A 16,316-nucleotide genomic window follows, 5' to 3' on the forward strand; every position below is an offset into this window, starting at 1 on the left:
GGGGTAACCTGCACGGAGCGGCAGTTACTACCCTTAACAGAAACATGGGGGAAACCTGCATGGAGTGGCAGTTACTACCCTTAACAGAAACATGGGGGTAACCTGCATGGAGTGGCAGTTACTACCCTTAACAGAAACATGGGGGTAACCTGCATGGAGTGGTAGTTACTACCCTTATCAGAAACATGGGGGTAACCTGCACGGAGTGACAGTTACTACCATTAACAGAAACATGGGGGAAACCTGCATGGAGCGGCAGGTACTACACTTAACAGAATGCATGGGGTAACCTGCATGTAGCGGCAGGTAGTACCCTTAACAGAAACATGGGGGTAACCTGCATGGAGCGGCTGTTACTACCCTCAACAGAAACATGGGGGTAACCTGCACGGAGCGGCAGTTACTACCCTTAACAGAAACATGGGGGTAACCTGCATGGAGCAGCAGGTACTACCCTTAACAGAATGCATGGAGTAACCTGCATGGAGTGGCTGGTACTACCCTTAACAGTATGCATGGGGTAACCTGCACGGAGAGCAGTTACTACCCTTAACAGAAACATGGGGAAACCTGCACAGAGCGGCAGTTACTACCCTTAACAGAAACATGGGGGAAACCTGCATGGAGCAGCAGTTACTACCCTTAACAGAACGCAGGGGGGTAACCTTCTTAGAGCGGCAGTTACTACCCTTAACAGAAACATGGGGATAACCTGCATGGAGCGGCAGTTACTACCCTTAACAGAACGCATGGGGGTAACCTGCACAGAGCGGCAGTTACTACCCTTAACAGAAACATGGGGGTAACCTGCATGGAGCAGCAGTTACTACCCTTAACAGAAACATGGGGATAACCTGCACAGAGAGGCAGTTACTACCCTTAACAGAAACATGGGGGTAACCTGCACAGAGAGGCAGTTACTGCCCTTAACAGAAACATGGGGATAACCTGCACAGAGAGGCAGTTACTGCCCTTAACAGAAACATGGGGGTAACCTGCACAGAGAGGCAGTTACTGCCCTTAACAGAAACATGGGGGTAACCTGCACAGAGAGGCAGTTACTACCCTTAACAGAAACATGGGGGTAACCTGCACAGAGAGGCAGTTACTGCCCTTAACAGAAACATGGGGGTAACCTGCACAGAGAGGCAGTTACTGCCCTTAACAGAAACATGGGGATAACCTGCACAGAGAGGCAGTTACTACCCTTAACAGAAACATGGGGATAACCTGCACAGAGAGGCAGTTACTACCCTTAACAGAAACATGGGGGTAACCTTCACAGAGCGGCAGTTACTACCCTTAACAGAAACATGGGGAAAACCTGCACAGAGCGGCAGTTACTACCCTTAACAGAAACATGGGGGTAACCTGCATGGAGCAGCAGTTACTACCCTTAACAGAAGGCATGGGGGTAACCTGCACAGAGCGGCAGTTACTACCCTTAACAGAACGCATGGGGGTAACCTGCATGGAGTGGCAGTTACTACCCTTAACAGAACGCATGGGGGTAACCTGCACAGAGAGGCAGTTATTACCCTTAACAGAAACATGGGGGTAACCTGCATGGAGCGGCAGTTACTGCCCTTAAGACACATGGGGGTAACCTACATGGAGCGGCAGTTACTACCCTTAACAGAAACATGGGGGTAACCTGCACGGAGCGGCAGTTACTACCCTTAACAGAAACATGGGGATAACCTGCACAGAGAGGCAGTTACTGCCCTTAACAGAAACATGGGGGTAACCTGCACAGAGAGGCAGTTACTGCCCTTAACAGAAACATGGGGGTAACCTGCACAGAGAGGCAGTTACTACCCTTAACAGAAACATGGGGGTAACCTGCACAGAGAGGCAGTTACTGCCCTTAACAGAAACATGGGGGTAACCTGCACAGAGAGGCAGTTACTGCCCTTAACAGAAACATGGGGATAACCTGCACAGAGAGGCAGTTACTACCCTTAACAGAAACATGGGGATAACCTGCACAGAGAGGCAGTTACTACCCTTAACAGAAACATGGGGGTAACCTTCACAGAGCGGCAGTTACTACCCTTAACAGAAACATGGGGAAAACCTGCACAGAGCGGCAGTTACTACCCTTAACAGAAACATGGGGGTAACCTGCATGGAGCAGCAGTTACTACCCTTAACAGAAGGCATGGGGGTAACCTGCACAGAGCGGCAGTTACTACCCTTAACAGAACGCATGGGGGTAACCTGCATGGAGTGGCAGTTACTACCCTTAACAGAACGCATGGGGGTAACCTGCACAGAGAGGCAGTTATTACCCTTAACAGAAACATGGGGGTAACCTGCATGGAGCGGCAGTTACTGCCCTTAAGACACATGGGGGTAACCTACATGGAGCGGCAGTTACTACCCTTAACAGAAACATGGGGGTAACCTGCACGGAGCGGCAGTTACTACCCTTAACAGAAACATGGGGATAACCTGCACAGAGAGGCATTTACTACCCTTGACAGAAACATGGGGGTAATGTTCATGGAGCGGCAGTTACTGCCCTTAACAGAACAGATGGGGGTAACTTGCAAGGTGCGGTAGTTGCAGCCATAAGCAGGTTGCTGGGCAGACCAGAGATGGACCATTTGGTCTTTATCTGCCGTCATTACCGCACTTACTTTACTATGAATTTTCAGACATTTATGTGTATAGAATACCGGTTTATGCACGTAAATGGACTGTTATAAAAATTGGCCGGGATTTGGTTACATAAAAATATGTGTGACCCCACCTTTCAGCGAGGTCACCTTCCAAGCACTGCCGAGCACGGATCCACTTGGCGTAGGGTCGAGGACACGGGTGTTACGGTTCTGGCCCTGAGCGCCGCGACCAGACCCTTACCACCGTGTTCCTGGACCTGTTCCCGCTTCTGTTGGCCTAGTTGGCGGCCTGTTCAGCGGCGTCCCCACGAGGGCTGCGCCGCCGGGAAGCCTCCCATGGACGCCCTGCCTCTAGGCGCGCGCGCGCCACTTGGGCGCTTTTCTAGGCCGTTTCCCCGCCAGTGGTGACTCCGCCCAGTTCCTGACGTCAGACGCCGCGGCCTTGATAAGCCGGCCGCGGACACTCAGTCTTCGCCTTGCAACGGGCTTACCTACCGGTCCCCTGTTGCGCCGTGCCCCGGAGTGAACTGCCTTTGGAACTTGCTCCGTTCCTGCTCGCCTGCTTCAGTACCTGCTTGGTTCCTGCTTGCCTGCTTCAGTACCTGCTTGGTTCCTGCTTGCCTGCTTCAGTACCTGCTTGGTCCTGCTTGCCAGCCACAGTACCTGCTTGGTTCCTGCTTGCCAGCCACAGTACCTGCTTGGTTCCTGCTTGCCTGCTTCAGTACCTGCTTGGTTCCTGCTTGCCAGCCACAGTACCTGCTTGGTTCCTGCTTGCCTGCTTCAGTACCTGCTTGGTCCTGCTTGCCTGCTTCAGTACCTGCTTGGTTCCTGCTTGCCTGCTTCAGTACCTGCTTGGTCCTGCTTGCCAGCCACAGTACCTGCTTGGTTCCTGCTTGCCTGCTTCAGTACCTGCTTGGTTCCTGCTTGCCAGCCACAGTACCTGCTTGGTTCCTGCTTGCCAGCCACAGTACCTGCTTGGTTCCTGCTTGCCTGCTTCAGTACCTGCTTGGTTCCTGCTTGCCTGCTACAGTACCTGCTTGGTTCCTGCTTGCCAGCCACAGTACCTGCTTGGTTCCTGCTTGCCTGCTTCAGTACCTGCTTGGTTCCTGCTTGCCAGCCACAGTACCTGCTTGGTTCCTGCTTGCCTGCTTCAGTACCTGCTTGGTTCCTGCTTGCCAGCCACAGTACCTGCTTGGTTCCTGCTTGCCTGCTTCAGTACCTGCTTGGTTCCTGCTTGCCTGCTACAGTACCTGCTTGGTTCCTGCTTGCCTGCTTCAGTACCTGCTTGGTTCTTCTTGCCAGCCACAGTACCTGCTTGGTTCCTGCTTGCCTGCTTCAGTACCTGCTTGGTTCTTCTTGCCAGCCACAGTACCTGCTTGGTTCCTGCTTGCCAGCCACAGTACCTGCTTGGTTCCTGCTTGCCTGCTTCAGTACCTGCTTGGTTCCTGCTTGCCAGCCACAGTACCTGCTTGGTTCCTGCTTGCCTGCTTCAGTACCTGCTTGGTTCCTGCTTGCCAGCCACAGTACCTGCTTGGTTCCTGCTTGCCTGCTTCAGTACCTGCTTGGTTCCTGCTTGCCTGCTACAGTACCTGCTTGGTTCCTGCTTGTCTGCTTCAGTACCTGCTTGGTTCCTGCTTGCCTGCCACAGTACCTGCTTGGTTCCTGCTTGCCTGCTTCAGTACCTGCTTGGTTCCTGCTTGCCAGCCACAGTACCTGCTTGGTTCCTGCTTGCCTGCTTCAGTACCTGCTTGGTTCCTGCTTGCCAGCCACAGTACCTGCTTGGTTCCTGCTTGCCTGCTTCAGTACCTGCTTGGTTCCTGCTTGCCTGCTTCAGTACCTGCTTGGTTCCTGCTTGTCTGCTTCAGTACCTGCTTGGTTCCTGCTTGCCTGCCACAGTACCTGCTTGGTTCCTGCTTGCCTGCTTCAGTACCTGCTTGGTTCCTGCTTGCCAGCCACAGTACCTGCTTGGTTCCTGCTTGCCTGCTTCAGTACCTGCTTGGTTCCTGCTTGCCAGCCACAGTACCTGCTTGGTTCCTGCTTGCCTGCTTCAGTACCTGCTTGGTTCCTGCTTGCCTGCTACAGTACCTGCTTGGTTCCTGCTTGCCAGCCACAGTACCTGCTTGGTTCCTGCTTGCCTGCTTCAGTACCTGCTTGGTTCCTGCCTGCCTGCCACAGTACCTGCTTGGTTCCTGCTTGCCAGCCACAGTACCTGCTTGGTTCCTGCTTGCCTGCTTCAGTACCTGCTTGGTTCCTGCTTGCCTGCTACAGTACCTGCTTGGTTCCTGCTTGCCTGCTTCAGTACCTGCTTGGTTCCTGCTTGCCTGCTACAGTACCTGCTTGGTTCCTGCTTGCCTGCTTCAGTACCTGCTTGGTTCCTGCTTGCCAGCCACAGTACCTGCTTGGTTCCTGCCTGCCTGCTACAGTACCTGCTTGGTTCCTGCTTGCCTGCTTCAGTACCTGCTTGGTTCCTGCTTGCCAGCCACAGTTCCTGCCTGGTTCCAGTATCCGAATCTTGCTACAGTTCCTGTCTACTGTTGTAGTCTGGTTCCAGTTCTCAGTCCTGCTCATCAGCCTGCCCGCTCCAGTCTCAAGATCATCAACCCGCCTAACTCCTAGCGGCCGGGTTCCTCCCAGGGGAGCACCAGCTTCCAGGGTGAAGAGCATCTCTACGTCCTGCCTGAACGTCTGCCTCCCGGCCTGCAGTGTACCAGAGACATTGACCATCTTTCCCAGTCTCTTGCAGGTCGGCTCAAGGGTCCACTAAACTGAGACTCCATAACAACGGGTTCTGTGATGGGGACAGAACCGTAAATGGAATCACTTTCCAAAAATAAATGCTCCGCACTCACAGTACTGGGCTCCAAACAAAAGACATTTATTGAAAAGCAGTAGGAAGGGTGAGTTTGTTAAATTCCACAATAACAAAAAAAAAACCAGGTACAGCTCCTTATATTGTTTACGTCAAGTTGAGAAGCACTGGATTCCCTCTCTATCCTCTCTTCAGCCCCCAGTGGGATATCAGAGAATCCACTGCTTCCCAAAGTTACTCGCAGTTAATAGTTTGACCAGAACAACCCTCTCGTTGATGGATCTTCCTGGGTTAGCCCATCACATTTATTATTTATTTATTCATTTGTTCTTGTATACCGACATTCACTCAGGGTATCACATCGGTTTACATGATGTGTTGTTAATTAGGCATTAATCTAATCCATGATCATTGTATATACATGCATATAAAACTTAGTGGTATATTAATGTATGTTCATAGATAGTAGCAAAATAGTTACAGAAAGTAGGGCTGGACAAAACAAACCCCATTGGTGTATCATTTAAATGAAATATTCTTGTTATATTTATTACCATGTTATAATGTAAAATATTCTTATATCTATTTAATACCATGTTATAATGTAAAATAGGGCTGTTATCACCCTATTCCTTTAGTTATCTGGAAACCGATGTGATATCTCGATCGAATGTCGGTATACAAAATAAATAAATAAATAAATAAATAAATAAAGCAGCGTAGAGTGAAACTAGGCGGTGTGGTTTCGTTGGGATGGTCCGTTGCTTTTTAGAGTGGTGTGGAGGGTGAGCTAGGGTTAGGTTTTGAGGCGGGAAAGGTGCAGGCGTCGAGGCATTAGGTGACGGCTGGGTATGCTTTTTTGAAAAGCCATGTTTTCTGTGATTTCTTGAAGTTCTGTGGTGAGGGATCCATTCTGAGAGGTTCTGGTACTTTGTTCCATGGTGTTGGACCGGCTAATGAGATTGCTGTGGGACTTTTTGTTGGAGGGGATGGCGAGTAGTCCTGTGTTACTGGAGCGCAGGTGTCTTTGTGAGCTGTAGGAGTGGAGGGTGTCTTTTAGCCAGTCGGTCTTTTCGCTGTGGATGGACTTTTCGCTGTGGATGGATATTGAGAAAAGAACACCCCTCTCCTGCAAGTGCCGTAGCTGCCTCACCTCAGGCTCTCTCAAAGATATCCCTGCCCCGGACTAATGGAGACCCTCTTATGTAGATTAATCTCTTGACCCATCCTGTGGGGGGATGGACACTCCTATCACTCCTACTTTCACTAGACCCCTAAGGTACAAAGAGGGGCCACCAAAATGATAAAGGGGATGGAACGGCTCCCCCATGAGGAAAGGCTGAAGAGGTTAGGGCTGTTCAGCTTGGAGAAGAGACGGCTGAGGGGGGATATGATAGAGGTGTTAAGATCATGAGAGGTCTAGAACGGGTAGATGTGACTCGGTTATTTACACTTTCGAAAAATAGAAGGACCAGGGGGCATTCCATGAAGTTAGCAAGTAGCACATTTAAGACTAATCGGAGAAAATTATTTTTCACTCAGTGCACAATAAAGCTCTGGAATTTGTTGCCAGAGGATGTGGTTAGTGCAGTTAGTGTAGCTGGGTTCAAAAAAGGTTTGGATAAGTTCTTGGAAGAGAAGTCCATTAATGGCTATTAATCAAGTTTACTTAGGGAATAGCCACTGCTATTAATTGCATCAGTGTCATGGGATCTTCTTAGTGTTTGGGTAATTGCCAGGTTCTTATGGCCTGGATTGGCCACTGTTGGAAACAGGATGCTGGGCCTGATGGACCCTTGGTCTGACCCAGCATGGCAATTTCTTATGTTCTTATGCACGTAGCCTGCTGCCAAAGTTACCTGCAATATTATAAAATTACTTCGCTCGTGCGTAATCAGTGTTCGGGATACAGCGCTCATCTGCATTTGCAATCAGACCAAGTTCATGAGAAAAACACTATGGATGCTCTCATACGTGTTGTTCTCGACAGTTTAGTTTTGCTCATCTTTACCTTAAACAAAATCCATAATATATCGGGCTTGGTAGTGTGTCCGTCAGTGCTCGCGCATGTTCCCCAGCCCGCCGCTAGATGGCGCAGGTGGCTCCCTGGCCACCTTGGAGGCTCAAACACGCCGTACAGCAGCCATGTCACAACACCAGCTACAAGGGGTGCTCCTGGGGGGATTCAGCGCTACTGCGGAATGCAGATTTTGCGCAGATTTCCTCCCTCATCTCGGGATCCATCTGCCACTAACCAAAATGGCGCCGGTGGCCTTCAGCCCCTACCATGTGACAGGGGCTACCGGTGCCATTGGTTGGCCCCTGTCACATGGTAGGGGCTAAAGGCCATCGGCGCCATTTTGGTTAGTGGCAGCCGACGACCCGGGGGCGGCAGATCGTTCCCAGGCCGTCCACTGGACCACCAAGGGGGGCGTCAGGAGGGTGGCACTGGGGAGGGGAGGCAGGGTGAGGCGGGGGCTGGCAGAATTTTGAAAGGGCCGCGGCGCCCCCTAAGTCTCGGCGCCCTAGGCACAGGCCTAGTGGTTCCTCCGGCCCTGCTCAGTGTTACCCATGAGACCCACTGAGGAAGTCTGCAGCCCAGAGAGAGAGATTATTAGGTGGGATTGGAGGGGTTCAGTGGGTGGTGTGGCTGGACAACAGTTTGGTTGGGTGGTGGGTTTATGTTTTATTTCCCACGCGCATTTTTATGACCGTTCACCGTTGGATTCCCATGTCCTGTGCTCCCTCTGAAGCACATTTCGGGATGCGATGAGCAGTATATAAATTGAAATAAATAAATAAATATGCAGATCTTGAATGAAAAAAAAAGAGCATTCTGTGATGCCTCGTTCTCTAGAATGTCTTTTCCACCCAACAGTACTGGCCTCTTGTTCACTGTCTGCACCGATAAGCTATTTGAACGTCTCTATCCTACCTTCTCCCAGCTCTGTCATGCAGGTCGTACATATTTAACCCAAGCCTCTTCCTCGCACCACTGTGGGCAGCCTCTTCTCTGTCTGTTCCCCCGCAGTGACGAGCCCTGGAGACAATGTGGGTCAGGAGGAGGTCCTGACCAGTTACTGGGGCAGAGGCATTACCGCCCCCTTTTCTCTGCTGTCTCGTGGTGGAGCCGAGTACCCACTGCTTCTCCCTTACCTCCTTCTCACCCCTAACCTGTTTGGTAGCCATCCACACCCCATTCCTGTTGTGAGCTGCAACTGCATGGCAACTGCATCTTCTGACAGCGAGTCTTGCCCCCCACTCTTGACCGTTTATGAAGCTTTTCTAAATCCCCACATCGTGTTCCACTCCCCCCTGGAATGGTCGACTCCCATGCAGCTCAAAGCGTGAGCTACAAAAATGCACCACCTGCCCTTGGAGCTGGATTTATGAAGTCCCCTGAGCAGAACGAGCCAGGGACTGATCCCTGTGGCACTCCACTGACTACCCCTCTTCTGTCTTGAAGGCTCTCTCTTTTCTTCGGTACGCAAAAAGCACTTCATTTGTTTATCAGAATAAGAATCCGATTTTCTTCCCTGTGGGCAGCTCTGCCTGTAATCTCGTCATGGAAGATTTTATTTATTGGGGGGTGTGGGGAGAATACAATCAAAACAGCACAGCCGACAGACATAACATGGGAGAGGGAAGAAGATATCTGAAAACGAGGTGTGAAGATATTCGAAAACGAATGAGTGAACCCAACAAAAATGGCATCTGTTGAAGGCTGGATGCTTGCCAGCCGTAGTTTTGCTCTCTCAGCCACGGAAGCCAAGCATTTCATTTTGCAGGTCACAGCTGGAAACTTTCTTGAAACCTTTACATTACATCTTTCAGCTGGAAAATATGAGTAGCGTTTCCTTGCCTCTTTTTTCCTGTGGCTGAAGTCTACCCACACTTTGGTGAAGTGTCAGAGTCGCACATTGGGGACGATCTTAGCCAGGCAAATTCTTGAAACAGCTCCACTCCAACGTGAGTTATTCACATGGCTGCGAACTCTCCATCCCTGCCTTGTCACGCAGCTCTTTCAAAGTCTCCCCGTAGTTTATTTTTTTTTGTGGTCCTGTGGCTCCGGTCCCCTATGGTGCACAGAGCATGCTGCAAACATGAAATAAAAGAGAACAGAAACTTAATGCAACACATAATGGCTTCCTAAGAGCAGCAGAAATCAATGAGTTGGCGACGGCCTGCTAGGTGACAGGCGATTTTCAATGCGATGGCCAGCGCAGTGGCTACCAGCGTATGGGCTGTGCCTGAGGATGCTAACAGTTTAACTGCAGGGCTCCCTCTTACAGGCAGTGGTGGCTGCAGGTGAGGACTAACCTAATACATATTAGGGAATAGCCGTCCAAGGATTTGCGCCATCACATCAAGAATGTCTCTCAAAAGCCACGTCCACATTTTCAGTAACAAGATCTCATCTGAGACTTGCTTGCCGACCTTTATTTATCTGTGTCTAGGTGGACTGACACGGCAAGATTTTCCACAAGAGCAACTCACGGAGAGAGCAGAAGCTCTTTCAGAGCTACAAACGAGTTTAGCTTCTGCGTGCTTGTGGAATGGAAGGTCTGTGCCTTTTTTTTTTTTAGGGTCGGAGAGGATCCCATCTCCCTGTCACCCTGCAGAGTCCTGGCTCATTATCTAATGGAAGATTGAAACGAGAAGTACGTATGTCTGGAGCCTTCACAGAGATGTTTTTTTTCCAATTCCAGAGTCGTCCTGTCGCTTCCACCGGAAGGGTCAGAGACAAGGGCGAGGTCGCCCACCCGTGTCACCACTGCTAGAGAAGGAGCTGCAAAACTCATGAGGGTAGGGCAAGCAAGCGGTGCTGCCCAGATGGGTTTTCTCTTCCTGGTGAAGCTGGCAGCTTAAAACGGTAGCTCAGGGCCCTTTGGCCTTTAATGTAGGCTCTGGTTCTCTTGCTAAAGTAACTTACTCCAGATATATCATCACAAACTAAAACTGGTCCAGATTTTTCAGCAGATCTCCTTCCATTTTTTTTTTTTTGTGTGTGGGCTCGGGGTTTTTGAGAATTTGTGTTTGCAGCTGAAGGTTGCGCGCCTCTCTCCATCTGCCGAACCGTTAAGGACTGAAACGTGCACGGGCTCTGACCGTTATGTGGCTGGATTGCAGAGCACGGAGGAGGTGAACGATGTCAGGGAAGAGGTATCTGAGACGTGACCCATGGACAGCCCTAGTGGTAAAGGATGTGGGAAGACAAGATTTCAGGCTGGTTGAGGCCTAAATCCACTGACGTCTGGAAAAGGTGAGCGACGTAGGGAAGAGGCGCTGTTAGGGTTTGGGGACCCTTGCCCCGAGGTGGGGGTTGACGCTACCTGAGGGGTTGGGCCCCGCAGGTCCCCACCGTCGGGAGGCGAGGCTGGCCGGGAGCAGAGGCAAACAGGAACTTCGCCAGTACCGGCCCTTGTTCCCCGCAGGTTGAGCCTTTGGGTGCCGGGGCCGGCTGGTCTTAGGAGAACCTCTGTGTGGCTGCTCCCGGAGAGAGTAGGCGGCTGGAGGCAGAGAGTGTCAGTAAGGTTAGGTTCAGTCCAAGACCGAGTTTCTCTCGGAGGGAGAGGGAGAGAAGGCCTCAAAGACTGAAAGGCCACTGCAGCTCCGAGGACAACAGAGCAGGACCACGTGGGAATGACCCTGAGGAGAGGAGGTGCAGAAGGAGAGGCTTGTACTCTGATAGGCTGAAGCAGGGCTAGAGCGGGGGATCCACTGTAGCAGGCACGAGTAGAGTAGCAGCGCAGAGGGGCTGCCTGAGACACGGCAGCGCAATAACAGGACCTTGCAATGTAGAAGCGCCGAGAGGTGCCCCGAGGAGCAGGGACCCAGCGACACAGTCGCAGCACTGAGCCAGGTCTTGAAGAGAGGAACTTCGATGTAGAAGTGCTGAGCCAGGCCCCAAGGAGCGGGAAGCGTGGAGACAGGGTTCTAGGTGAGATAGCGCTGAGCCAGGCCCCGAGGAGCGGGAAGCGTGGAGATAGGGTCCCAGGTGAGGTAGCACTGAGCCAGGCCCCGAGGAGCGGGAAGCGTAGAGACAGGGTCCCAGGTGAGGTAGCACTGAGCCAGGCCCCGAGGAGCGGGAAGCGTAGAGACAGGGTTCCAGGTGAGGTAGCACTGAGCCAGGCCCCGAGGAGCGGGAAGCGTAGAGACATGGTTCCAGGTGAGGTAGGGCTTAGCCAGGCCCCAAGGAGCGGGAAGCGTGGAGACAAAGTCCCAGGTGAGGTAGCACTGAGCCAGGCCCCGAGGAGCGGGAAGCGTGGAGACAGGGTCCCAGGTGAGGTAGCGCTTAGCCAGGCCCCAAGGAGCGGGAAGCGTGGAGACAGGATCCCAGGTGAGGTAGCGCTTAGCCAGGCCCCGAGGAGCGGGAAGCGTGGAGACAGGGTCCCAGGTGAGGTAGCGCTTAGCCAGGCCCCGAGGAGCGGGAAGCGTGGAGACAGGGTCCTAGGTGAGGTAGGGCTTAGCCAGGCCCCGAGAAGCGGGAAGCGTGGAGACAGGGTCCCAGGTGAGGTAGCGCTTAGCCAGGCCCCGAGGAGCGGGAAGCGTAGAGACAGGGTCCTAGGTGAGGTAGCGCTTAGCCAGGCCCCGAGGAGCGGGAAGCGTGGAGACAGGGTCCCAGGTGAGGTAGCGCTTAGCCAGGCCCCGAGGAGCGGGAAGCGTGGAGACAGGGTCCCAGGTGAGGTAGCGCTTAGCCAGGCCCCGAGGAGCGGGAAGCGTGGAGACAGGGTCCTAGGTGAGGTAGCGCTTAGCCAGGCCCCGAGGAGCGGGAAGCGCGGAGACAGGCCCTGAGGAGAAGGAAACACGGAGACAGGGTCCCAGGTGTGGAAGCGCTGAGCCAGGCCCCGAGGAGCGGGAAGCGCGGAGACAGGGTCCCAGGTGTGGAAGCGCTGAGCCAGGCACCGAGGAGCGGGAAGCGCGGAAAAAGGGACCCAGGTGAGATAGCGCTGAGCCAGGCACAGAGGAGCAGGAAGTGCGGAGACAGGATACCGAAGTGAAGCGCAGGGATCCGCAGAGCAGGAACAACAGGTCCGGAGTACTGGAGCAAGCACCAGAAAGGAACCAGGGAACTCGTTGCCAAGTCGGTAAGTGGTGGCTGGAGGTAGTGCTTAACTAATCTAGGCCCGTGATGTCATCAGCCGGGAACGAGCCTGAAGTTCCCGCCATTGGCCCTTTAAAGGGAGGACAGATGGCGTTCGCGCACGCGCGCCTAGGGAGGCCCAGGGTCGGAACGCTGGTCGGCGGCGTCCCAGTCGCCACGTGGAGCACGGGGAACCAGGAGGAACGCGGCGGCAGCGGCCGGCCACAGCCGGGAGCGTGCCGGGGGTAGAGAGCCAAGCATGAGATGATGTGTGTTGAACCGGCTGCGGGCGGCCGGCGGCCACAACAGGCAGGTGACACGCCGATGTCATTGACGTGGGTGGAGGTGTAGCTGTCTATGTGTACCTGTTCATGGGGTGCTTTCAGTTCCTGGTTTTCAGTCCAGAATGGGGCTGCCCTCCTCACCTCAGATCCAACCGAACAGGCTGACCTAATCCCGTGGATCTGTACTTTAAATCTGCTAAGGAAAAATCGGGTGAGGAAAAATCGCAACTGCAAATCCTGTGCATTCAATCGGGCAAAACCAGGACAGGGTCACCTGGGGATGAGGTGACCACCCCTCCTGCCAGAATCCGTTCCAGCCCTGCTAGCTGGCACCGTGACCTGAAAATTAAAATCTCACTGCCCGAACACACACCCTGCCCGGGTTCCGGGTGTTTTAGTGGCAGGGAAGGTTTCCTGGATCGTGGTCATAAATCCTCACAGACAAAGTAGCGGGGATAAATGACAGGAGCAACGTCCGTCACGTTTTCTCCAGTCACCTGTCCGTCGACGCCTCCCCGTAAAACCCCATCCACCAGTAAAACGGAGGGATAGTGGGGGAAGGGTTTACCACGGCGCATCACGATTTTTCCACGCGCATCTCGGATGAAGGCAGCCCTCCTGCTTCCAGAGTGCCCGGGGCTTAATTTGTCGGCAAAAAGCAATTGGAACTGCGGCGAGGGGTGGGAGGGAAGAGTGGAGCGAGCGAGTCCAGGGGCCGGGTGTGGACTGAGGGAGGAACCAGGGCTCCCCCCCTCCCCCCAAACACACACTCTCTCACTCACATACACGGGAACTGACGGTTCCTCCACCTTATCCCAGCTCCAAGCAACCTCCTCCCCCCCTGCCCCCTTCATTCTTCTTCCCTGCAGGCTACCTGGGAGGGAGGGGCTGGGGCAGGACACCGCCTGCTGCTCTGCCTCCTTCTGTTCGGTGTTCACTAAAGAGGACCCTGGAGAAGGACTGACGAGGGGAGTGGAATGGCTGAAACTCCGTTTATGGAAGAGAATATAAAACTGAAAGTGGACAAAGCCATGGGGCCTGATGAGGTTCATCCCAGGATACTGAGGGAGCTCAGAGATGTTCTGGCGGGTCCGCTGTGTGACCTGTTCAATAGATCCCTAGAAACGGGAGTGGTGCCGAGTGATTGAAGAAGAGCGGTGGTGGTCCCTCTACACAAAAGTGGGAGCAGAGAGGAGGCTGGAAACTACAGGCCGGTTAGCCTCACCTCTGTGGTGGGAAAAGTAATGGAGTCGCTGCTGAAGGAAAGAATAGTGAACTATCTACAAGCAGCAGAATTGATGGACCAGAGCCAGCATGGTTTCACCAAGGGAAGGTCCTGTCAGACGAATCTGACAGACTTTTTTGATTGGGTGACTAAGGAATTGGATCGTGGAAGAGCGCTCGATGTCATCTACTTGGATTTTAGCAAAGCTTTTGATACGGTCCCGCACAGGAGGCTTGTGAATAAAACGAGAAGCTTGGGAGTGAGTGCCAAGGTGGTGGCCTGGATAGCAAACTGGTTGAAGGACAGAAGACAATGTGTGATGGTAAATGGAACTTACTCTGAAGAGAGAGCGGTGTTGAGCGGAGTGCCACAAGGGTCAGTGTTGGGACCGGTCCTGTTCAATATCTTTGTGAGCAACATCGCAGACGGGATAGAAGGTAAGCTTTGCCTATTTGCGGATGATAATAAGATCTGCAACAGAGTGGACACGCCGGAAGGAGAGGAGAGAATGAGACGGGATTTAAGGAAGCTTGAAGACTGGTCGAAGATATGGCAGCTGAGATTCAATGCCAAGAAGTGTAGAATCATGCATATATGGTGTGGAAATCCGAAAGAAATGTATTTGATGAAGGGTGAAGAGCTGATGTGCACGGAGCAGGAGAGAGACCTTGTGGGTGATATTGTCTAACAATCTGAAGTCGGCGAAACAATGTGACAAGGTGATAGCTAAAGTCAGAAGAATGCTGGGCTGCATAGAGAGAGGAATATTGAGTAAGAAAAGGGAAGTGATTATCCCCTTGTACAGGTCCTTGGTGAGACCTCACCTGGAGTAATATGTTCAGTTCTGGAGACCGTATCTCCAAAGAGACAGAGACAGGATGGAGGCGGTCCAGAGAAGGGCGACCAAAAAAGTGGATGCTCTTCAGCGAATGCCTTATGAGGAGAGATTGAAGAATCTAAATATGTACAGCCTGGAGGAAAGGTGATATGATACAGACTTTCAGATACTTGAAAGGTTTTAATGATCCAAAGACAACGACAAACCTTTTCCGTTGCAAAAAAATCAGTAGAACCAGGGGTCACGATTTAAAACTCCAGGGAGGAAGACTCAGAACCAATGTCAGGAAGTATTTCTTCACAGAGAGGGTGGTGGATGCCTGGAACGCCCTTCCAGAGGAAGTGGTGAAGACTAAAACTGTGAAGGATTTCAAAGGGGCGTGGGATAAACACTGTGGATCCATAAAGTCTTGAGGATGTGAATGAAGAGAAGAGGCATGGAGGTGGCTTGCAGGAATGACGGCCACTACCTGGTGATTAATACCCTTATTCAATAAAGATACACACGGTTAATGCGACGCCAATTTTGCTCTGTGCTTCAATGGCAAGAGGAAATGTGGGACAAAGGATTTGCATTCACAAATAAGCTTGGGAGTATCTTGCTTGTTGCGGCGGTTACTACCCCGAACCAATTAAGCCTGATACTTCACTTTGAATACATATACAGCGCAGCTCACTGCTTCAATGGCAGGGGGTGAAGAAAAGAGGATTTATATTCAGACAACAAACAAGGGCTAAATTGCACAGGCTGGGTAGACAAATAAGTGTGGGAGTAGCTTGCTTATTGCGGCGGTTACTACCCCTAACCAATTAGGCTTGAATTTTCACTTTTATGCAGCTCCAGTGCTGCTCTCTACATCAATGGCAGAGGTGGAAGGAAATTTGAACCAAAAAGTTACCAATAAGGGCCCTGACCTCAGCGGTCAGAGTAACTGATAAGCATGAGAAAAACAATTGTGAAAGCTTGCTGGGCAGACTGGATGCTCTTCTTCTGCTGTCATTTCTATGTTTCTAAAAGAAGGGGGCCACAGGTTAAGCCCTGCCTATGCCCATTACCTTGTGAGCCTGACGTAACAGCGCTTCCCAAGAGCAATATTTTCTCTCTTTAAAAAACTTAAAAAAAATAAACAAACCCACGCACATGCGTAGCTCACTCCCTACAATAATGATCACCTACTTTAGACGCCGTCACATGAATTGGATGCCACGTTCCTTAACCGGGCATTCCACCCTAGAGGTGGCTGTACGCACTTCCGAAGAGGCAAACTGTGAGGCACATTTACGGATCACGTTCAGTTCTTGTAACCGCAGCACTGCAGTCAACGGGGTGGTAAGGCAAACGCAGGGAGGGCACCTGATTCTGAATGGCTTTCATCTGTAAGCACAGGAAGGAAGTCCATCGCTGAACACACGAGTCTAGCAGCGCACGCATGTGAAGGCGACGGCACCGGTG

The sequence above is a fragment of the Rhinatrema bivittatum genome, chromosome 9 (genome assembly GCF_901001135.1).
Source record: "Rhinatrema bivittatum chromosome 9, aRhiBiv1.1, whole genome shotgun sequence".
Classification (NCBI taxonomy): Eukaryota; Metazoa; Chordata; class Amphibia; order Gymnophiona; family Rhinatrematidae; genus Rhinatrema; species Rhinatrema bivittatum.